Source organism: Aulostomus chinensis, chromosome 24 (assembly GCF_037954235.1).
Source record: "Aulostomus chinensis isolate RoL2024-O1b breed Wild chromosome 24, RoL_Achi_v1.0, whole genome shotgun sequence".
Classification (NCBI taxonomy): Eukaryota; Metazoa; Chordata; class Actinopteri; order Syngnathiformes; family Aulostomidae; genus Aulostomus; species Aulostomus chinensis.
In genome coordinates, this window is record NC_141343.1 from 8,711,020 (window position 1) to 8,734,689 (window position 23,670).

Genomic DNA, 23,670 nt, shown 5'->3' on the forward strand with positions numbered 1-23,670 from the left:
GTAACTAGTAACTATAACTAATTCCTGTTTTTCAGTTACTGGCACAACACTGCCCACCAGAGAGGAAAATCACTGGTGCAACGATATGACGGTGAAGGTCCCTCATAATAGGGAGGTCTGTGTTTTGTTCAGTTTTCAGAGCCTCGACAGTTAAAACCGGTGTCGTTTTACAGTTTTAAACTTGACGGCTGCTACGCTGGCTCAAGCTAGCAACACTCGCCTCTTCTGTTCGCAATCCCGCAACCCTAAAGACTCCTCGCGCCTTTTGTTAAGGTGCTCATGCTAAGTTTAGCTGTAGATTTAGCATACCGACGTGGGCGTAGTACTGATTTTCCCATTTGACCCAAGAAAGCAAATTAAAAATCCAACCATTCCTCTAAATGACACTTTACAAGTCTTTACCGCCATTTAATACATCGCAAACGTCCTGTTGGTTTCCCTTCTGTTGCCGTGTGAATGTATAAAAACGATGGCTGTACTTTGGGTTAGAAATGCGCTCCCTTGCTGGCCATCTCATTGAATAACAAATGAATTTACTGATCGAATTCGTCTGCACCTTTTGGTCGGAGCGCTGTGATCATTTCCTTTGTTAAATTCCACTATTGGTCTGTTTCGCTGCATAAGTGGAGGGCTGATTGATTTATGAAAATGCATTCTGTGCCTGACATTTGTCAAGCCGTTGTATCAATAACAATACTGACAGCAATAATGACCAACAGCACAAGTAGATCCCACAAATACTAATAATAGAAACGAAGCACGGCAGCTACACAGGCAGAAGCTAATTACGTTTTTTTGGGGTGTGTGTGTGTGTCTGTGTGTGTGTGTGTGTCTGTGTGTGTTTTAATCCCTAATGCACATTTGGATTTGTTACTTGCGTAATTCAAAACATGAGTTCTTAATTCTCTTAAAAGAAAGATGTGATCACCAAGTAACAAGAGACTGGCATGCTTAAATACACACGCCACCCCCCACCACCCCCACACACACACACACGCACTCCTGCACACATCTGCTTGTCAGCGAGCCTGTTGGAAACTGTCACATGCCTGGCAGGTTCTGTAACTTGGGCAGATGGTGCGGCACAATTAGGCCCGCTAAATCTCTCAATCAATCTCCAGTACGCCATATGAAGAAGCTGGACCTTATCTAGCCGTGTCTGCTAAAGCAACACGCGCGTCCACTTTGTGTTTCCGAGTTTTTATTCTCGCCTATGACGAACACATTTGTGTCAGTTTTGCTTTTGGAGTTCTTGTTATTTGCAGGTTCAGCTTTTCTTATTATCTCCAGGCTATTTAGGGCTGAATCCGAAACAACCCCATTATTAAAAAAAATCATTCATATGGTCACCGGGGTTTCCACAGATGGTTATTACTGTCCAAGGTATGGGGAGGGGGTGTAGTTTAACTGACGTTTAACTGTGTAGGTTTTACTGCGATTATGGATGATATTAGCAGTGAGGTCACAGCTGTGACCGCACCTTTAGCAGTGCTGTCGTGCTAAAGCGGCCGTCACTAATTGAACTGCGTTTCTCAGGATTGCGGTGGCAGGGTCACTGAATTCAGAAATTTAAAAAAAATAAAATAAAGCAGCATTCCAAATGAGTGCCTGTCCCAATGTCTTTGACCTTTAACCTTTCACAAACAAAGCCTTTCCAGTTCATTTGGAAGTCCAAGTGTACCTTTGTGTCAAATCTCAGCAACTTCCCTAAAGGCGTATCGTGTTCATTTGAGGCGACTGCGGCCTTGACCTTTGACCACCAACACCTCCTCACTTCATCCTTGTGGTCGAGCGGATGTTCCCTCCAGACGTTCCTGAAACATTGCCGTAACCCTTCAAACCAAAGGTACGCTGCCATGTTTCGCAATGCTAAGCTAAGCTAACAACAACTTCCACCATGGCTCACTCTCACTGATGGTGGACGTACTTTTAAGGATGTCTTCCCCAACTTTTCTGGTGGAAACTTAGAAAGAAAGAAAAAAACCTGTGTTCATTAAAAGAATTTTTTATGTATAATAAATGGTCAATGGACTCAAATTCTTCTTTTCTACCTAAGAGGCACTCAAAGCGCTTTACAGTGTCATCTCATTCACCCATTCACACACTCACACACACACTGATGGTGAAGGCTACCATGCAAGGCGCCAACCTCCACGTCAGGAGCAATTAGGGGTTCAGTATCTTGCTCAAGGACACTTTGACATGGTCACCTGGGGGAGTGAGGATCGAACCAGCGACCCTTCGGTTGCCAGACGGCCACTCTACCCCTGAGCCACGCCACCCCGCTTAATAAGGAACGCGCTGCAATATGAAATACAAAATACAACAGGAAGGTGTATTATAAGTATAAGTAGAAATTGGATATTTAATTCATTCAACAGGTGTCATAAGCAATTTATGGAAGAAAATGTCAAAAAGGAAACCAACGACCAGATCATTTTCTCTCCTGTCTGTATATTTACTGTCGCTCTTTTATTACTCCATTAATCCATGGAATAATCTGTGCAATACCTTATTACTATAATCACCAATACTTCCAGTTGTAAAGCTACAATTTGTCATTTTTTTTCCCCCCTCTGAATATAATCTGTTTTTTTTTCTCACCCCTCCCCCCCCCCCCCCCGGCTCTCTCTCTTGGCTTGTTTAATCACCGACCTGAATACAAGATTGTGCTGCAGACAATAGGTGAGCACAAGTGTTTCATTCACACCCAATTACTGTGAAAGGCACTTTTCTCGCCAAAAAAAAAAATGTATTCACAGTGGGGCACAATGAGAGTGTCGCAGAAGAGGAAGGAGATATCTCTTACGTTTTCGTGGTCTGTCACATGTTCCGCAAACAAAGGAGGAGGAAAGCGATCCGGTGTATTCGACACCGGCGAGGGTCATTAAGTCGGGAGTCGGTTAAATAAGGACAGCTCCAAACTGAGGCGGGAAACATCTGGTGCTCGTGCTGGGACCTTGTTGGCCCGGAGGACTTTTGCCTTTGATCAGCGGCCCTCGCAACCACCTTCCTACAAAAGCTCAGATGAAACGAGCTCTCAGATACACATGTAGAACACCGATAGACACAAACAAGTGGGATTGCATCATCGGGCTTGTATAATCAGAAGAGCGGTTAATTCTGTTTGGAAATTAATATCGAATCTCGTAAATATTTACACCGTCGTAACTGGTCGGGGGATAAAGGGAAACTTGTGTGACTACTTTCCCTCTCACGCATGAAAGGATGTGACATCTCCTCGTCTCCAGCGGAAACAAGCCAAACACCTCACTCAACAGCGGGCCAGACGCCACCTTTGGACTGCCAATCCCGCTGTTGTATTTCCCCCACCTGTGACGGGAAGATGATTCACCGGGCCTGCCAGACTGCATCTAGGGACTGTGTGTACTGGGGCGTACTCGCTGCCAGCACAGACAGAGGCGGTAGAAACACCACCTCTTTGCACTGCGCTGTGACCTGCAAACGCAGCTGATAAAATAATGCGGCCTGTGAGCAGATATATTGCACTCTACCTACTCGGGGTGTAACAATTCAAATCAAGGCTTTGGGCCAAATGATTATGATATGGCAGACGGGAGTGAGCCTTATATACAGGGGGAGAACATTGAAATCACTGACGTCCCGCATGATCGCACCAGCTGTACTGAAAAAGCAATATTATAGCTTAAAATTGATTTTTTTTTTTTTCCATTTAAAAAGAGCATGTATATGTAATTTTTAGGGTCTGTATTTTTAGCAGTGAAACCCACGCTCCACCAGAGCTGGATTCCTCTGTGAATGCACAAACAGCACCGAGACAGGTTTTTTTTTTTCTTCTTCCTTTTTTTTTTTTGGTTTAGACAATAGAAATAGGATGGAAGCAAGCAAGGCAACAAAAACAAAACAAAAACCAAAAAAAAAAAGGACAAAATAAATTCAGGCTCAAAACTCCTCAAACAACAGGCTAGACTTCTGCAAAATAGATTTTCCTTTCTTACACATGAATAATTCATTATATATTATATATATATATAAAATAAATTTGCTTCATAATTTTGATACATTTTAATGATATTAGGATCAAGACATCCTTTCCAATCGTGGTCGGCTGATTCTCTGCCAAGCTGATTATAGGACCAAATATCCAGCATTTTTCATCATGATTTTATGTATTTATTTATTTATTTGATCCTGCTGCCATTCAATTAATAAGCTCAAAAATGCCCTGAGGCTATTTCGTTGGACAATAATCGTGTTTCCACGGCATCACGATGAAGAATCGGTCCATCACAGTTGTCTTTTTTTTTTTTTACACGACAGATAGAGGTGGGAAGAGTTCCGAGTTGAAGAAAGCGTTAACGATTTACTCCTGAAAAAAAAAGGGGGGGGGGGGTAATGTGCCAAATACACATCATATCTTATAAATGTTCACACTGGCCGGCACTGGTTTGACAACAGGAGTTGCCTGGCTTATGTTGGGACCTGATATTCAACATTTTCACAATTATTCGTCTTTTTTTAAAATCCTGTTGCCATTTAAAATTTTCATCGTTCCTTTTTTTTTTTTTAATCTTCAAATGACTTCTTTGCATTCTTTTTGTCAAAACACATACGTTGGTGTTATTCTGAATTTTGACACAATTTCCACAAATGTTTATCGCAGGGGTCGCCAACCTTTGTGAAGAGGAGAGCTGCTGGGTACCAACTGATGCGAAGGGCTACCATTTTGACACACGCATAGAGATTGTATACAAACAAAATTTGTTTTTTTACCTCTTTATATAAAAACCCGTTTAATATATAGATAAATCTGGGACAGGCCTGTTGTCATTTTCAAATTCACACCAGTGCAAGTGTGATTAAAAAATAGAAACAAAAAATTAGATGCAGCTCACTGCTGAGTGGCGCTGTGGTGAGCTATTTTTAGAACAGGCCCACGGGCGACTCATGTGGTCCTTGCGGGCGACCCGGTGCCCGCGGGCACCACGTTGGTGACCCCTGGTTTATGGCTTCCAAACCAGTGCTTTCAGTCGTTTTTGGGGGAATTAATAACTGGCCCTGAAGAAACTGGGTCAGTTTAGCTCTAGCTTACAACAAAATTGCTCCTTTCATTACCTTATAATTTGCTTGACAGAATTAAAGAATGCTGCCAAATAATTAACCCGAAAGAATGATGGAATTACTGAATTACAACAATCTCATTATTGTAAACAGAGAAGTGAGTTAAGTTGGTTTGCATAGGATTTCATTGGCGCCGGGTTGAAATTGCATTCAATTTAATCTGCTATATCGCTAACGCTATTATCCCATAAATCACACGTCAAATAGGAATCCAATTTACTCACAAGGCTTCGTCATATTCTTGAATTGTTCCAAGGGAATAAAACAATAACATCATGAAGCAAGTGAAGAGGGAAAGGGTAATTATAAAGGCAACAAGGAATGACTGGTGCGCTTTTTCTTTCTCACACTGGCTCTTTGCCATTTCCAGGTGTTCACTATGCTAACATGAGAACATCTTGTGGGTCAAGGAATGTTCTGGTTCCCAATTAACCTCCCAGAACAAAGATCTCGGTCAGCCGTGACCCCGACCAGTGAACAAGACCAGTTAGAGTCTCTCATTCCCAATAAACCCTCCTCTGGTTACCGTAGCACATGGAATCGGAAGAATTAGGTCATACTTTCAGATTCTAAATCCTGCTGAAGGCACAGCACAACTGGAGACACCTGGAGACTTAAGAGCTTATGGGTGACCAGTATTACACATCCTGGTAGGATTTCTGTTTGCTTAGTATGTGCCACCTATCCGTCAACCAGAAACGAAGAGGGAGCAAGTACAACAAATGAATAATTCCAAAACGTCACGGTTAATCTCAGCTAAAGCTGCGTACCTATCAGCAGAATGTTTTTTTCACACCGTCTCTGAGATTAGTCGTGTGTACACTTGCAGTGTGCGTACATATCGAGGCATTACCGGCACTCTTAGGGAATACAAAAGCAGCAGCAGTGACTAAACGTCTATGTTTGCTCGGGAGAGCTCAGGCGTGCCCTCTGTGTTACAACAAGAGCCCACCTGCAGTCTGGGAAACAGGTTTCTGAGGGGAATTAGAGGATTCTGATGAATGAACAAGACAGACATGAGTAACCCGGCCCCCAATATACTGCTTATCTACAAGCTTATGTTGCACAAAAGGAGGTAGATAAGCTAAGACATGCTAGCAGGAGGAGGGGCTGGGCTGGTGGAGAAGAGGGGAAATGAAGTGGGGAGTGGGGGGTGGGGGGTGGACCAAGGTCAAGATCTGATGTTGATGCTGAACAGTTAACCATTAACCAGAATGACATCAGGGTTCTTCTATTCCCAAAGTATATGAAAACAAACCGTGAAGTCATTATTAAGGGCAGTGAATGCAACACTAATCAATGAGAAAGAGAGGTATTGTGTTGGATCTTAGAGGAAGGCTGATACTATCCAGGGTGTGTGTGTGTGTGTGTGGATAAGATTATCCAGTCTATTAGTATATTCTTTCAGGTAGGTGGTCTGCATGGTCGAGCAGCTGCCATATCAGTCATTCTAATCAACGCAGAAATTCACGTGTGTCAATAAGGAATGGACGCACACAATCTTAGCTATTTATTAATCCACCCTCATTCTTTCCTTCCTTAAGATTTTTGGTTTTTTTAATGATTAACTCGACTGTGAACTTTGACCAACTGATGTTTTCTGTGCGCGAGAGGCTGAGTTGAGTTCCTGTCTTTGTTTTCACGTTCGCCCTTCAAGTTGGAGATGTTGACGTAATTATCGTGTCGTTATCCCGATGAAATTCCAGGAAATTCTGTGTTTCTTGTCCGTTTTTAGTCTTTTGTACACCTACAAATAAGAACAGCAAAATCATTTTTAATGATTCGTGATAAACTGGGCTAAATTTAAGTTGTATATATGCTATACTGTATTAATGTCCATCCTGCTATTTGTTGTCGTCTTTTCATTGTTGTGTATCTTATTTTGACGTCAAACAGTTCAAGAATAAACGGTGAAGCTACTTGAACTTTTTTAAAATCAGTATGACAAATGTTTATTGATTGTAAATTTTTCTGTTTTCCACATTTTTCCTTCATTCTTCTCACAATGCAACATTTTATTCTCCATGTTTTTAATGTATCTTTTAATGCGATAAACCAAAGTGCCCTCAATTTCACTTTTTGCAAAAGCTATCCAGCGAAAATAACTGCTGTATACCATAAAATCAGCTGAAACAATCAAGGATTTAAAAAAAGCCACATTGTCGGAGTTCTAGCCTCTGAACATTGAGAATTTTAACCAAAATATGGTTGAATTTGGCAATTTTGCTAATTCTGTTTATCCAATCAGTGGCTTCCAGCTGGTTGGTCTCTGAACAAAACTGCACTGTAAAATACATTGTGGGTGAATTTGAGCGGGTCCACTTTAAAAAACAACAACAACAACACCACCACCAAACAAACAAAAATAATGTCCTTAGTGACGTTAATTTGATATATTGTGGATTTCCACAACGGCTTCGCATGGAATCGTTCTCTGCTTCCCGCTGAGTCGCGTTGTTGTCGGCCTGTGACTGGGAACAGACTTGAATCCTGTGACAGTCAGTCACTCGATGAATGTAAAACATAATATTTTCAGCTCTGGTGCAAATGATACCGCGTTACAAAAATAACAAGCAACGGTCCTAAATCCCTCACAACGCTGTCATCTTTACCGAGGTTCGTCAAAAACAAAAAAACAAAAACAAAAAAAGAGAGAGAGAGAGAGATGACATTTCTCATGAAGCCACAGTCACGTTTGAACACAGTTGCCGTATCTGATTGCTGCCCTGCATTGTCTGCTAAATGACAAATCGCACTGCAGCGCTCTGTGCGAGCACTTCACAATAAGTCACCGGTGACAAAACTGAACTTCAGTTGTCAAGTGCCATAATTCCATTCCTGGTGTATATTATGTAATCATCCACGGCGCCAGGAAACAAATCCAACTGACTTGATTCCTGTTTAATTATTCTACTTGAAAAATCCTATCTGCTTTTTTTTTTCTCTCTCTCTCTGTCTCTCTCTGAACCTAAAAAAAAAAAATCCTCCAAGCCTGTCAGATTCAATTCAAGACGAGCCGTCTTCTATTTTTTCTGAACCCGGGCAATCGCGGCACGCAATTCAATGTTTTGTTTGGTTTTTTTCTAAGCGAGGTAAAATAATTGCCTGAATACAGTACGACAGGAGAGGTTGATTCACTCTGGAGGAGCATGAGACAGTAAAAAAGGAAGAGTGATGACGAGACATAAAGAAAGGACAACGCGGCTCCCATCACCAAACAAAACACGACATATTTCTTTGAAAGACAAAGTGTTAAGTTAGGCTACTCTGCGCGTTGTCAATAGTGGCGTTGATCATAGGGCCGGCCTCGGTCTATATATTGATTAAACCATCCATCACCTAAACTCTACAAGACATTATTTCTAATTAAAAACTAAGTCATAAATTCTGCTCTTTACAACCAGGCTGGGGCTGTAAATAAAACTCAAGGGAGGGTGGAAACAGATTGCCGGCCCTGTCCATGGTTTAGAGCCACCGTAAAAAGGACAGACGGGTGTGATGGCACCTTTGGGATCGTCACGGAGCGAAACTGCTGGGCTGACAGGAGGGAGGTGCTCTGCTTCGGCCCAGATAAACAGATGCAAATCAATAATTTCTCCTGTTTTTATAAGACAGACGCTTCCTCTCGTGGGGCGCGCACGCGCGCGCGGGGTGGGGGGGTTAAGGAGGAGCGTGCCAATACAGAACAGATACATTAAAATTTCATGAAAGTATGAGGCTCTTGAATACGATCATGAAGTGGCTCCGAACACATCTGGGTTGGCCAGTAAGCTGGCAGTGCCGCCATCTTTCGATTATCCATCTGTTTCTCTATTTGACTTTGCTAAACAACATTTTTTCTCTTGCCAAATATGCACTAGCAGGATATTATTTAATCATACCCGTTGATAAAGAGGCCATTAGTACACCTACGCTGCAACCAATGACGTTGGACAGGCAAACACAGAGAGCAATCTCCGTCACAGCAGAGGACACTTCACATTTGACAACTTCTGATTACCTCAGCGTGTACGCCGGTTGTCAGGCGAGTGAACTCCCCTGACGGCCAGTTGTTGGTTATTTTTGATGGGTACGAAGGGATTTAAAATTTCTCTAGCCAACAGGGGCGGTGAAATTGAAGGAATCGAAGGAAGAAAATAAAGAATGCCACAGGCTCAGGCGCCAACAAGGCAGAGCAATCATTATTCATCTCTTCCCCTCTCTTGGAGCGATTTCTTCTCCACACCTGCCAGAGCGGGAATAGGTCTGACCACACAAAATCTTCAGACTTGATCACGACAGAGAAGCCCGGCCAATCACATTTAGTGAGCTGATCTCCCGAATAGATTGTCTTTGGCAAAGTGAGAGCAAATCACCCCTCCAGGTGGGGAAAGTGAAAACTAATGAGAGAGCTAAAAAAGGACATGATGAAGTGATCCGTGAAAGAAAAAAATATACATGTATATGAATATTTAAGTACATATATGTAAAGACCAGCGGTAATCTTTCCTTTCCTCTTAACATCCTGAGAGATCTTGGCTCCTTCTGTAAAGCCTCTGCACATCAAATCGAGCTGATTAGCGCTGCACACCTTGCTGGAGCTGACACTCTGGACAGGGTGCAGCGGAAGTTCAAGGGGGACTCAATTCTACCAAAAAAAAAAAAAAAAAAAAAATCAGAGGATAAACTCTTCAATTTAGTGGGCATCTCTTTGGACTAAAAACATTTGAATAGCTTCCACCACATGTGACTGAATACTGACTCCAGTATCCACTTACCATATCTCTAACGCAATGCCTCCGAGCTCAAATAGCATCAGTGCCTTTCAAATTAGGGCCATTGCTGCTTTGGATTCTTCTGCCATGTCAGATGATATCAGTGTAGCCCCAGAGGTACATGCGGCACTTGAATCTAATCGTCATCAACAGATCATCTTGTTCGTTTACATTAGCATAAATGGTCACAGCGAAGAGGAGGAGGAGGAGGCAGAGGAGGAGGAGGAAGGTTTGGCAGAGAACGATGGAGAAAAGAACACAGAGCTGCTGTGTGAGTTCACTGTCAAGGGTGTTGTTTCAAGAAGATGCCAAAAACTGTCAATGCAGGTATCAGGAGAGGAACCGGGCACATGAGAGGACACTGGCGCTAACATCCCAGTAGAATCTTCTCATACTCAAATAGCAAATGAGCTGTTTGTTCTGTCAGACTGAGGGGTCGCAATTGTCCAAGGGACTTGACCAATCGAGGCCAGTTCACGCGGACGGGCCTTCTCGAAGCGAGGAGCCGTGTTGTGACACGGGCCGACGATGTTGTAAGGAGTGAAGAGGAAAAGAAAAGGTGTTTTTTTTTTCAGGGGGGAAAAAAAAAAACCCTCAACTGACACTTGTGTGAACATCTTTTTGACCTGTGAAGGAAACAGAATCCCAACCCACATCGCAAATGGCGGAGGGGTGCAGCATCATTCCAGCGCGCTCTGCAGAATGCCCCTCCACAGTCCATGCAGAGTATATTAAGTCTTTTTACCGACATCATAAAACGCTGGAGTTAAAAATGCATGCATGCAGAAAACACAGCTGAAAATCACTGTAATGCTGTTCAAGAGAGTGAGGGAGGGCGACTGAAGACATGAATTTTAGATTTCAAAGGATCGAGCAGCCACGATGTCTCAGCAAAAGCTAAGCGGACGTAACATGCATGCCAGCTGTCATACACACGTGGGAGGATGACCACCCACCACACAGAGATAATTAGTTCTTAAAGACCCGCAAAAACACTGAATAATTAAAATTGCCTTAAAGCAACATGATGTAAATTTTGCTGAACGGCAGCATGGGGACATAATACAGGATAGTCGCGCATTCCAATGTGCTAAAGTGCCGCACGCAGTGACGTGAAACAACTGATCATGGGATCGAACTGGGAAATAACATCGCACCGAATCACCTTTGTGGTATTAATTCGCACTCCGATGGTGGAGGATGGAATCCAAGGTGCAAACCTGCTCATCAGGAGTTGTGGGCTCTTCGGGAGATGGTCCCATCACAAGACAGGCACTCAGCCACCTGAGCCACATCACCCCGACAGGATTATAACAAGGAGACCGGGACAGAGACGAATGGAAATATTGTTCAGTTGTGACGTCCTTCGTGAACATGGCTCAAGACGTGGAAGCACAACAGCCGCGTGCATGAATGGTAACGGCTAGCTTTAGCCGAGTGACGAGCTAAGGTAAGGCTCTCTTTCTTTTCTGAACATTCTCCTCTTCACCTCAGACATTGTTACTGGAGTTCCAATTCCAGCACGACAAGCGAGTAAGAGTTTTGTGCCCATTAGCTCAAATTATGGAGAGCAGAAACAGTCGAGCAGAGCTCAAGAGGAGGGATGGGGAAAAAAGGTATCATTCCCCTCCTCGCAACTCTGTGTAGCTGCTTAAAACTAAAAGCAGCCTAAGTGTGAATATTTATCTGTTAGATGTGAGCAAAGCGTCAAGAAGTGTTTCTTGAAATCCAGAAATCAACACAAGCTCGCGGTTAAAAAAAACAACAACAATAAGATTCAGATAATTTATGCACACAGACGTCTAATTTTTGCACGGATTCAATCTGTCAAGCCCTGTTTTTATCTGAGTGTATGTTTTAGTGATATTTTTCATGAAGCTGCATGTTCTTCCATGAATTTTTTATCAAAATGACCACAAACATGTTGCTGTTGTCAAGACGACATCAATTTGCTCGGAGAGTCAACAAAACTGCCATTATGGGTGCTGCTCTTCATTGAGCGATGTGTGCCTTGGAAATCATTTTGTCATTTAGAGGGTTGTTTGTTTTGAGGTTTTGGTTGTTGTTGTTGTTTTTTTTATGCTGCGGCTGTTATCTGTGAGCCAGGCTGCTTTGGTGTCAACACTAGTTGCCCAAGTAACAGGACACACCAACAAAGACGTGCAAAGTCAACTACCTCTGGACGGCATTCAAATTCAAGAACACTGCTGACATCGGATAAAAGGATTTCTCCCCCTTTCCATTCAAATGAGCTGTTTTGCATCACGCCGAGACGTCCAGGCATAAAATCACACTATGAAAACAAATGGCGGCGCTTTAAGATAACAGAACCAAAACTTGGTTTGGGGCAAATGTCATCACGGGTCATTGTGGTCAAACACCATCTGAAAAGGCTGATGTCTGTAACCACTGCAGGTAGCGTTGGAGGAAAGAAAGCTAGTGTTCACACTCTCAAAGTTGAAATAACTTGACCCTTGAAATGTCAAAATGCGTCTGTAATCTGTGAAGCCCATCCATTCATTTTTTTTTTAAAACCGCTTATCCATTAAGGGTTGTAGGGGTGGAGCCTATCCCAGCTGACATTGGGTGAGAGATGGGGTTCACCCTTGACGGGTCGCCAGTCCATCGCAGGGCCATCAGGAGCAATAAGGGGTTCAGTATCTTCCTCAAGGACACTTGGACATGGTCACCGGCCAACGACCAACGACCCTTCGGTTGCTAGACGGCCACTCTACCTCTGAGCCACGCCTCCCCCATCTGTTAAGTCTTTGTGGGATACTGGTAAATCATGCAGGATTTTTTTTCCCTCTATCCTCCCCTAAAGACTGAGGATCTACCTGAAGCGGATTCGACTTAATCCAAAGTGACCACAAATTAAGCAAAAGAAGGTGCATCAAATGAAGGTCGTAATTCCGTGTCAGGCTGCATTAGGATACTTATTATCAAACCGATCCGCAGCTTTTAATCCATTTGACATCTTTCAGCACCAATACAGTATCTGATTTCTGAAAAGCACCAGCGCGCAGTCACACAGCGTGACATGCGGGACAGGGTGGGGCGGAGCGGGGTTGCAGGACAAGTCACCAAAATGTGTTTCAACATGAAAAATAGAGGAAGGCCGTTAAGTCTGGAACAGATTTATGCTTCTAAAAAACACGCAATACACACAACTGCTGCCTGCTGCTCTCAATGTTATTCAAATGACGGCGCGGCTCTATTTTCACCTTGCAGCTAATGCGATCATTACTCTTGTGTCAGCAACATTTACTGTCCTTTCTTTTGTGCTGCATATGCTCGACAAATTCATTCACATTCTCGAGTAAACGTGGGATAATCCCAGAATGTGCCCTTAGTTTCTCAGATTGAGAGGCAGTGTGAAATTCTGGTGTTCCATCAGCTCTCGTGATACGGAATATGAGCCCCCGCGGCCTTATCAAAAAAAGGTGATACGACACCCATAGCGCCACTTTTTATGTCTTGTTCTTGTTGAATATGATGTCATAAAAAATTGGAAGATGGAATATAAACAATGACAAGAATATGCACTTGCTGTGAGGAACTTGTTAGGGAGAAAGGCAAGGATGGGTGGGAGGCGGACTGATGCAGCGTGTGTGTGTATGTGTGTATGTGTGTGTGTGTTAGGGGGAAGAGAAGGATGGGCGATGGCGAAGGCAGGCAAACCTATCATCCACAGAGCCCATCAGTAAACTCTGGAGGGCAAACAATCTCCCTAATTGAATTCAATCCAGGCTCACCACAGGAGGCAGACCAGGGCCAGTGGCTCCATCCAGGAGAGAGGGCTGGCAGTGTGTGCGTGTGTGTGTGTGTCAATGAAATGAGGAGGGGTGGGCTTTGGCAAGCTTGGAAAGTGAATGAAGACAGGAAGGAAGACACTGAAAGTGCAGGATGCAAACACGCGGGGCTCTAGAAGACAACAATGATGAGCAACAGGAGGATAAAGAACTAGGTGTGAGGGTTTGGATAGTTACAGCAATGCCACGTGTGTGTGTGTGTGTGTGTGTGTGCGCGCGCGCGCGCTCGCGAGAGTGTACATTTTTGCATGACAACACTGAAAACATCATTTGCATCAGAGAATGAAATCCAAACACACTTTTTTTCCACACACTGACTGCAGAGATTTCCATATGAAGACAAGCATTATGAATCTTTTTCTCTTTTTTTTTTTTCTTCAGAATCAAAACGCACACAAACCCCATTGGCCGGCATAAACACTCTTCATTACGGCTCAAATGCGGCTCTATTGTGTAATCCTGAGGCTTAATCACACATTTTCAGCCCAAATATCTGCCTGATGTTTGTCAAAAATATGGACGACTCCAGACAATACCTTGGTGTGAGAAGGGGGTGGTGTGTAGTTCTTGTGCGGCCTCACAAATCCTGTGTATCACATTCCAGATAGTAAAACCATGATCCATCCTGGAAGGAAACAAAGAAAGAGAGAGAGAGAGAGGAATCAGGTCAAAATCTGTAAAATACGGCATCTCTTCGGACGGGTGAAATGGTGAATTTTTCTTTACAGAAAGACGGTGGCATGGAGGAAATGGCTGGGGGAAAAAAATGCTGTGCATGGTTGTCATGGTTCCATGAGAACAATATTAAATATTTTCCACAAACGAGCATTAAAAACTGCAATGTCCAGCTGTCAGCTCATTTAGAAAGCGAGGAGGACGTGTTTGTTTGTTTACCAAATTAGCTACCGCCTCACCATGGCAACAACCCTTCTTGGACTCTCATTCATCTTTTAAAACCATGTACTGTTTTTACAGTGCTGCCACTTTTACATAAATTATCAACGTATTTACATAATCCAAAACGTAAACACTCACAACTGCAGACACACACACAAAAACACAACACAGTCTATCTAATACACAACAGCTCAATCGTTGGAAAGAAGGCGCCGATGCACGTACCGACCAAGATTCCATTCGATAGCTTGTATTGGGCCCATCGGAACGCCTACTGCTTTGGAATATATTTTAATTAAATGCATTTGTGTGTGCGTTCTGCTCTTTCAATAAGAAGCACAACAATAAAATAATAGAAAAATAGGCTCAGGTGCTGGAATAAATTGCGGTATCGGCAGGTGCGCATTGGAATCAGACCTAACTGAAACAAGACGGACCGGTTTTTTATCGACCTCACTTCCAATTCCGGAAGCAAATACGATTTTAACTTCTTTTCAAAGTGCTTTATTTTTTTTAATTTCTGACATTAAAGACGTGCATCATGCAGTTTGCTGTAAGCGTCAACATCGTGAACTGACTCACAAAATCCACCCCGGCTTACACGTTCCTGCTTTTCTTTCCGTTTCGTTATATTTTCTGTCATAAACTGTGTAGTTTAAACAGGTACGGCAAGAACAAGCCTTTTCTCTGGGTTACCAGGGCCGCAGCGTTCTGAAAAGTTCAAGATTTTTAAATCCGAGGGCTCGGAGAAAAGTTATCGGCAAAAGTTTTTTCTGGAGTAATTGAAAAACCATACTTGTGCGCTAAGCCAAAAAAGAACACATCATTCTGAGGGCACGGCTCTTTATTTTTTCAAAATGGATGACGGGGGACATCATTAAAAAGGCCCTTAGAGGGAACTTGTAATATCTGCCAATATGAAGAAGTCACCTTTAATGGGTTTGTGCATATGTAGCTGAGTAAAAAGCAACATAAAATAATCACTTTTTTTTTTTAAGTTTATAATTTTGACATGACTACTAAACTCATTACGGTCCGTACTTTGTCGATCGTGATTTGGGGACATCTTCATAAATTGTTCAGCTGTTGTTTGGTTCCCACACTGGTGATAGAACCCGATTGCTGCTGTATGAAGTGCTATTCAGGTCACATCAGCTTTTAATGGCTGATTTATTAGGGCCCAACAGGGGCTTGGTGATGGGCTGCAGGACAAAGAGCCTGTTTTAAACCGCATTAACACTCTGCAGTAAATATCCCATACAACATTAGCATTTTGATGACTGCCTTCCGCAGTCACCTTTTGGGCCGTCTTGTTTTCCCTCGTGCACATTTTGCTCTCCTGCTCTGCCTCTTGGCCTCGGTACCAATCCATCTTTTGCATGTGCCAATTGCTCTTTCAGAATCCCCGTTGTTATATTCTGCATAAACCTGATTGCGGCGTGTGCTACTAAAGCAGTTAATCACGGCTGAACAAGTGAGCATTATGAGCTGCTTCACGGAAATCCAACGCAAACAAAGTGATTAAAACTTTTCCTCTTTTTTTCACCTTCAAGAGCAAAATCAAACATGTCACCTTCATCCCCCATTTTGAATGAGCGCATTCTTGTTTGCGATGAAATAAACTTTACATAATTTTAATTAAATCTCCGTGCAATCGTAAAAGTGATTTGTAACTGGTGACTTCAGCAGGATAGGGCCTTGAGAAAATAAGGCAAAATGAAAAAATAATAAATCAATAGCACTGCGCTGATGATATTTGTGGAACCGTTCAGAGCTGCCGATGGCGGTACAATGTAAAAAAAAAAAGTTTATTCAAGAGACGTAAAGAGGAGGATGAGTTGCTTCATCCAAATTTTTTTATTATGACTGTGTTTTGTAGAATTGACATTAGTTTATACTTTCTTCTGAATTGTATGTCAAATGGGGAAGTTGTTTTGTAGAATTGTATCAGCTTGAACGACAGTTGTCTGTATTTGCTAATTGATGTACACAGAACTGGTATTTTGTTTTTATATGTAATTTATTTATGAGTGGAAGTAGTCATGCAAACAAAGGGGTAGGAATGAATGAGTATATGTATATATATATATATATATATATATATATATATATATATATATATATATATATATATATATATATATATATATGAAGCACAATTTGTGTGATTTGTGTGTTTGTTTCGTCGGTAATTGTAGGTATGCTTTTTTTTTTACATCAACTCACGGTTGTTCACGGTTCTGTTCTTTTTAAAAAATATCATTTATTTATTTTACACGTTTGAAATAAAGATTAATTTATTCACGGTTTGCATCGTTTTTTGGTTGTTGTTTTTTTTACGTTATCTTCTAGTGTATATTGATAACCATGTCCAATTTAAATCATCAACCAAATGTAAACTTAAAACACATCTTCTCTAGTGGTCGCCAGCGAATTAAATTGTGTGTGGGTTGTTTTGTTTGTTCATTTCAAACTGTGCAGAAATGCTGAAAAGAGGAAACAAAAGCCTCCCGTATTGCCAAACTCCTAAAGAACTTCTGGGCACAATGGGTGACCAATCTTGGCTCCTGAACAAATGCTAGCAAGGGCCATGCTTCATCAAATCTGTTGTTCATTATGTTTGATCAAATTTTGAGACTTTGGCGGAGAAAGCAGATGCCATAGGTCAATTTCAGCTGAACCACTGAGCTGGTTTGGTCAATAAAGCATCTGCCAGTCATTTAGCGGGCCTGCAAGTGCTTGGAGAGGAACAAAATCGCGGCATATTGCAACAATCCTCGCCGCACACGGCTGCTCAAAAGGAGAAGGCCGGGTTCACAGGCAAGTGAAAATAAAAAATAATATTCTCGACAGCTTAATGGGCAGCAGTTGGCTTTCATCATCTGCTTCCATTTTTTTTTTTGAGGGGGGGGGGGGATATAATTCATCGTCATTAAAGCAAGTGAACTTTACTGCCATATATTTGCCTGATAGAAAAGCCATACACTGCGTACAGCGGTTCTCTTATCTCCCTCGCAATCGGAACCCAACTCAAACCTGCTCTCTTCGAATCAACAGTGAAAAAAAAGCACTGGAATTTCCAAAATATCATCAAAGAGTTTTGGACCAGGGAGATGCACGCCAAGCAGTTCCAGGCTCTCAAGGCAGTCTTACGACGAGGATGATCACACCAAAGATATGCACATCCATTAAAGTAAGAGGCGCACCAGACACAAAGCCTTGTAAAATAACTCCTCAATAATGCAAGGTTGTACATTTAAAAAAAAAGACCGATTTATACTTCTAAGTTGAATACCTCCCACCATAAACTGATATGTCGTCGTGCGTCCGTGCAATTTGGAGCGCCGTTGTCAGAGTTGTCAAATTGTACTTTGATTCAGAGTCTTAAGTGTACATTGGACTTGCGGCGTAAACTGAGATGCACCTTTGACCGAAAGTTACCGTGGCAAAGACTGCAACAGCTGTGACTGGTACTTGGTAGCAGCTTCAGTCTTCTGGTGCATTTTTACTCGCTCTTTTCCACACCATCTCCTCCTCTTTTCAGCTTCGCGGTTATTTCACCGACTGAAATTTTGAAAGCAAATTCCAATTTTCCATTTTTCTTTTCAAAGTCTGCACCACCAAGTCCGCAATTTGGTCTGTTTCTGAGCTTCTTTTTCGTCTCACCAATAAATATCACTTCATTAGCAGCGTGACCTGCTCGACAGATGCAACAAATCCATTAAAGACCGAATACGATTTAATGTCATCAAATATTTTGGTTTCGTTTATTTCTTTCATTGAAAAAAGAAAGTGCAGTGTTGAGAACTTACTTTTTCTGATACCAGTGAAAGCAGCAGCAGGCAATGTTTACCAGTCGCTAGCTCTTCTCTTTCTAGCTTTAGCTGATTTGCTCTTGCTAGCTTTTTCAAGTTGGGTAGGTTTTCCAGAGCGGTGGTTTGAAGCGTCAAATTATTATTTTTTTTTTTTTTATCCTGCTTTCATAAGTACCCCCCCCCCCCCCCACACACACACACACACACACACACACACACACACACACACACTATGTATTTTGGACTTGTAGCTGTTGCAAATTGTGAAGTTTGAGGGAATTTCAACACCATTAGCACATGTGATGCTAGTATCCGTAGAATCAGCAGCGGCTGACAATGATTAGACGGCCTCTGTTGCTCCCCGTTTAGGCTGACAAATGACCGATGACAGTCACCAGCAGCCGACTGATCGGTGCATCTGTGTCGTTTAAGTTTTTGCTGGCTGCAGCCAATCAGTATTACAGAGAACAAGAAGTGATATGAATGATTCCCCCCCCCCCCCCGGCTGCCAACTAAGCTGGCCAGGATCAGTGGATGAATGATTTCCCATAGCTAAAAAGCACAGCTCAAGAGAAGGAGGTATTTAGCAATGTCATTGCATTAAGATGCCAAAAGAGGGGAAAGTTATTCTCCACTTCACATTGTCTGTGACTTCTGCAGTTCCCACCAGGACAGGAGTATTTTCTCATTGAAAATGTGATGAAATGCAGCCGGCTAAATCGCCATGAACTTGCACCCTGATTTGATTTTACTCCCCCAAAGTGACTTCATTATGATTCCACTGGTAAATACTGTTACAGGAGCAACGGACCCAATGTCTGACCGCACCTGACACTGATGTGGGTCATAACCACATCTTCCCCCATGACACATGGGGTCACCAAGCACACTCTGATAAAATGGATCTCGTATTGGAACAGGCAGAGAAAGGAAAGAACCACAGTTGTACAACAATACCGATAGACTCTAACTTTCTCGCTTTTTTTTTTTTTTTTTTTTTTACCTGATCCTTATGTTAATTTAGAGATTTAGCACTGGATTTCATTCCTCACTTTCTTGCCGCTTTGGATTAAAGTGTCTGTCAAATGACTACCTTAAAGTTTAAACGTACATTTAATTATTCTCTGCATTGTACCCCCAAACTACCTGATTAACAGATGTCTGTGTAGGTTCTCATTCATCCAGGTCATCGTAGATCGAAGCGAAGTAAAATCTGGTCAACTGGACGTAAGTTTATCTTGAAGACGTTTCACCTCTCATCCGAGAGGCTTCTTCAGTTCTAGTGAAGAGTGTGGAAACTCCAGCTTATAAATCTATGTGGGAGTGGTCAGTGCTATTGTGGTGGAAACGACCCTCCCGAGACTCACCTGGCCTCTCCAAACGACAGTCGTTGTGCGGTGTCAGGGAGTTTCAGAGGTGGTCGTTGGGGGGTTTCACCGACCACTCAGATGCTAATGGGCTGTGCTGGCATCAGCCGTTCCACATGGGTCTTTCAGCTGAACTCTTTGGGGAAGCTTTGAAAGGACTTGGTTGTAAATAGGTGAAAGGAAATGTCGCAGTCCACCTCCTCTGTTCAAAGATGGTTTCTCTATCCTGACGTGGATGGCTTCTTTAACTCCTCTTTCAAACCATCTGTCCTCTCTGTCGAGAATTTGGACATGGTCGTCCTGGAAGGAGTGGCTTTCCTCCTTGAGGTGGAGGAAAACCGCTGAGTCCTGTCCTCCAGAGTTGGCTCTTCTATGTTGGGCCATGCGCTTGTTGAGGGGCTGTTTGGTTTCCCCTATGTAGAGATCCGTGCAGGCCTCACTGCATCTGACAGCGTATACCAGATTGCTTTTCTGGCTGTGAGGGGTGGGATCTTTGGGGTGAACCAGTCTTTGTCTCAGAGTGTTGTCTGGTTTAAAAGACACAGGGATGCGGTGCTTATTATAGATTCTCCTTAATTTCTCAGAAACCCCTGCCACATAGGGGATCACTATGTTTTTTCTCCTGCCTTCTTCATCTTCCCTCCTCCTGGAGCTCTCCTCCTTTCTGGACCTGGAAGAGGATTTTACAAAGGTCCAGTCTGGGAAGCCACAAGTTTTAAGTGCTCTTTTCAGATGCTGCTGTTCTTTTTTTCCGGCCTTGGACGCTGGTGGGGATGGTCTCCGCTCGGTGTTGCAGCGTCCTGATGACACCTAACTTGTGCTCCAGAGGATGGTGAGAGTCAAAAAGCAAGTATTGGTCAGTGTGGGTGGGTTTCCTGTACACATCCACCCTCAGGCTCCTGTCCTCTTGAATGTAGACGTCACAGTCCAAAAAGGGCAGATGGTTGTCTTTCACATCCTCTCTGGTGAACTTGATGTTGACGTCTACCGAGTTGATGTGTGCTGTAAACGGTTGTACCTCCTGAATCTTGATCTTCACCCAGGTGTCATCAACGTATCGGAACCAGTGGGTGGGGGAGGGTCCACTGAAGGAAGTCAGGGCCCTCTGTTCCACCTCTTCCATGTATAGGTTGGCCACGATAGGAGATACGGGAGAACCCATGGCACAGCCGTGTTTTTGCCTGAAAAACTTCCCTCTGTACTGGAAGTAGGTTGTGTTCAGGCAAAGGTCCAGAAGTTGGCAGATTTGGTCCGGATTGAGGTTGGTCCTGTTGCTGAGGGTGTTGTCCAGCTGTAGGCGTTTCTTCACTGTTTCTACAGCCTCCACGGTAGGGACGCAGGTGAACAAGGAGGTCACATCGTAGGACACCATGGTCTCATCTGGGTCCAGCTTGAGTTCTCTAACCTTGTTCACGAAGTCCATGGAATTCTGGACGTGGTGGGGGGTTTTCCCTACCAAGGGGGCTAAGATGGTGGCGACGTGTTTGGCGATGTTGTACGTCACGGAGTTTATGCTGCTGACAATGGGTCGGAGCGGGGCACCTTCCTTGTGGATTTTGGGGAGGCCGTAAATCCGTGGAACTGCGTCTCCGGGGTACAGGCGGTGATACTCCAAGCGGTTGATGATTTCCCCCTTTTGCAGCTTCTGTAGGTGTTCCACCACTTTCTTCTTGTAGCTGCTGGTGGGGTCGCGTTTTAAGGTCTCATATGTGTGAATGTCACTGAGAAGAGAACTGATCTTGTTCTGGTAGTCAGTTGTGTCAAGGACCACCGTGCATCTTCCTTTGTCAGCCGGAAGGATGGTGATGTTCTCATCTTTGCTCAGTGCATTCAAGGCCTTCCTTTCCTGGACCGAGAGGTTGGCAGAGGGGACCTTCGCTTCGGAGAGGGCCGCTGTGACCTTGAGTCGTAGTTCATCTGCTTCTGTGGTGGAGAGGTTGTTCTTCTTGATGGCGGATTCTGTGGCAGTGATGAGGTCCACAGTCGGGAGATGTTTCGGGGTGACAGCAAAGTTCATTCCTTTGGCAAGGACGCGTTTCTCAGGACTGGTGAGCTCCCTGTTGGATAAGTTCCTTATCCACCTGTCCTGTGAGTCCGCTGGGGGTGGGCCTTCTGCTTCTCGTTCCCGGTCGAGGCGAGACTGGAGGCGAGCGAATTTCCTTTTTTGCCTCTCCTTGCTCTTCTGATGTTGAGATAGTTGGGCTGTCCCAACTTGCCGAACACTATGGGAAGGACATCCTTAGTGTGGTGCGGGAATGCGAAAGGACTGCAAGGAAAATCGCAGACTACAGGAACCATCTACGTTTCAACCTCCGATGCCGCCAACACAACCTCATTCCCACTAGCCTACTACTAGGATCCACCGTGAGGGGCCACAGGGCCAGCAAGATTTTGGAACGGGCCCAAAATCAGCTTCTCAACGAGAGAGTGAGACAGGTCCATTTCACCATCGAGGGACTAAAGAGCAAGCTAGATCACCTTAATCAAGAGTTAACGCCTTTTTTGCCACCCGCCATCTTGGACAAAGTCACCTCCTTCGTTGGGACAGCCCAACTATCTCAACATCAGAAGAGCAAGGAGAGGCAAAAAAGGAAATTCGCTCGCCTCCAGTCTCGCCTCGACCGGGAACGAGAAGCAGAAGGCCCACCCCCAGCGGACTCACAGGACAGGTGGATAAGGAACTTATCCAACAGGGAGCTCACCAGTCCTGAGAAACGCGTCCTTGCCAAAGGAATGAACTTTGCTGTCACCCCGAAACATCTCCCGACTGTGGACCTCATCACTGCCACAGAATCCGCCATCAAGAAGAACAACCTCTCCACCACAGAAGCAGATGAACTACGACTCAAGGTCACAGCGGCCCTCTCCGAAGCGAAGGTCCCCTCTGCCAACCTCTCGGTCCAGGAAAGGAAGGCCTTGAATGCACTGAGCAAAGATGAGAACATCACCATCCTTCCGGCTGACAAAGGAAGATGCACGGTGGTCCTTGACACAACTGACTACCAGAACAAGATCAGTTCTCTTCTCAGTGACATTCACACATATGAGACCTTAAAACGCGACCCCACCAGCAGCTACAAGAAGAAAGTGGTGGAACACCTACAGAAGCTGCAAAAGGGGGAAATCATCAACCGCTTGGAGTATCACCGCCTGTACCCCGGAGACGCAGTTCCACGGATTTACGGCCTCCCCAAAATCCACAAGGAAGGTGCCCCGCTCCGACCCATTGTCAGCAGCATAAACTCCGTGACGTACAACATCGCCAAACACGTCGCCACCATCTTAGCCCCCTTGGTAGGGAAAACCCCCCACCACGTCCAGAATTCCATGGACTTCGTGAACAAGGTTAGAGAACTCAAGCTGGACCCAGATGAGACCATGGTGTCCTACGATGTGACCTCCTTGTTCACCTGCGTCCCTACCGTGGAGGCTGTAGAAACAGTGAAGAAACGCCTACAGCTGGACAACACCCTCAGCAACAGGACCAACCTCAATCCGGACCAAATCTGCCAACTTCTGGACCTTTGCCTGAACACAACCTACTTCCAGTACAGAGGGAAGTTTTTCAGGCAAAAACACGGCTGTGCCATGGGTTCTCCCGTATCTCCTATCGTGGCCAACCTATACATGGAAGAGGTGGAACAGAGGGCCCTGACTTCCTTCAGTGGACCCTCCCCCACCCACTGGTTCCGATACGTTGATGACACCTGGGTGAAGATCAAGATTCAGGAGGTACAACCGTTTACAGCACACATCAACTCGGTAGACGTCAACATCAAGTTCACCAGAGAGGATGTGAAAGACAACCATCTGCCCTTTTTGGACTGTGACGTCTACATTCAAGAGGACAGGAGCCTGAGGGTGGATGTGTACAGGAAACCCACCCACACTGACCAATACTTGCTTTTTGACTCTCACCATC

The 23,670-nt window shown here is 44.0% G+C and overlaps 1 protein-coding gene across 4 annotated transcripts in view; it reads right to left on the minus strand.

Moving 5' to 3' along the window:
• The window catches only part of LOC147238631 (adhesion G protein-coupled receptor L3), a 332,737-nt gene that overhangs the window by 217,601 nt on the left and 91,466 nt on the right, over window positions 1–23,670 (minus strand). For all 4 annotated transcript variants that reach the window (XM_086197913.1, XM_086197912.1, XM_086197911.1 and 1 more), the window contains one exon: window positions 14,206–14,294. The gene's annotated coding sequence lies outside the window, so the exon portion shown is untranslated. The remainder of the gene's footprint in view (window positions 1–14,205; window positions 14,295–23,670) is intronic.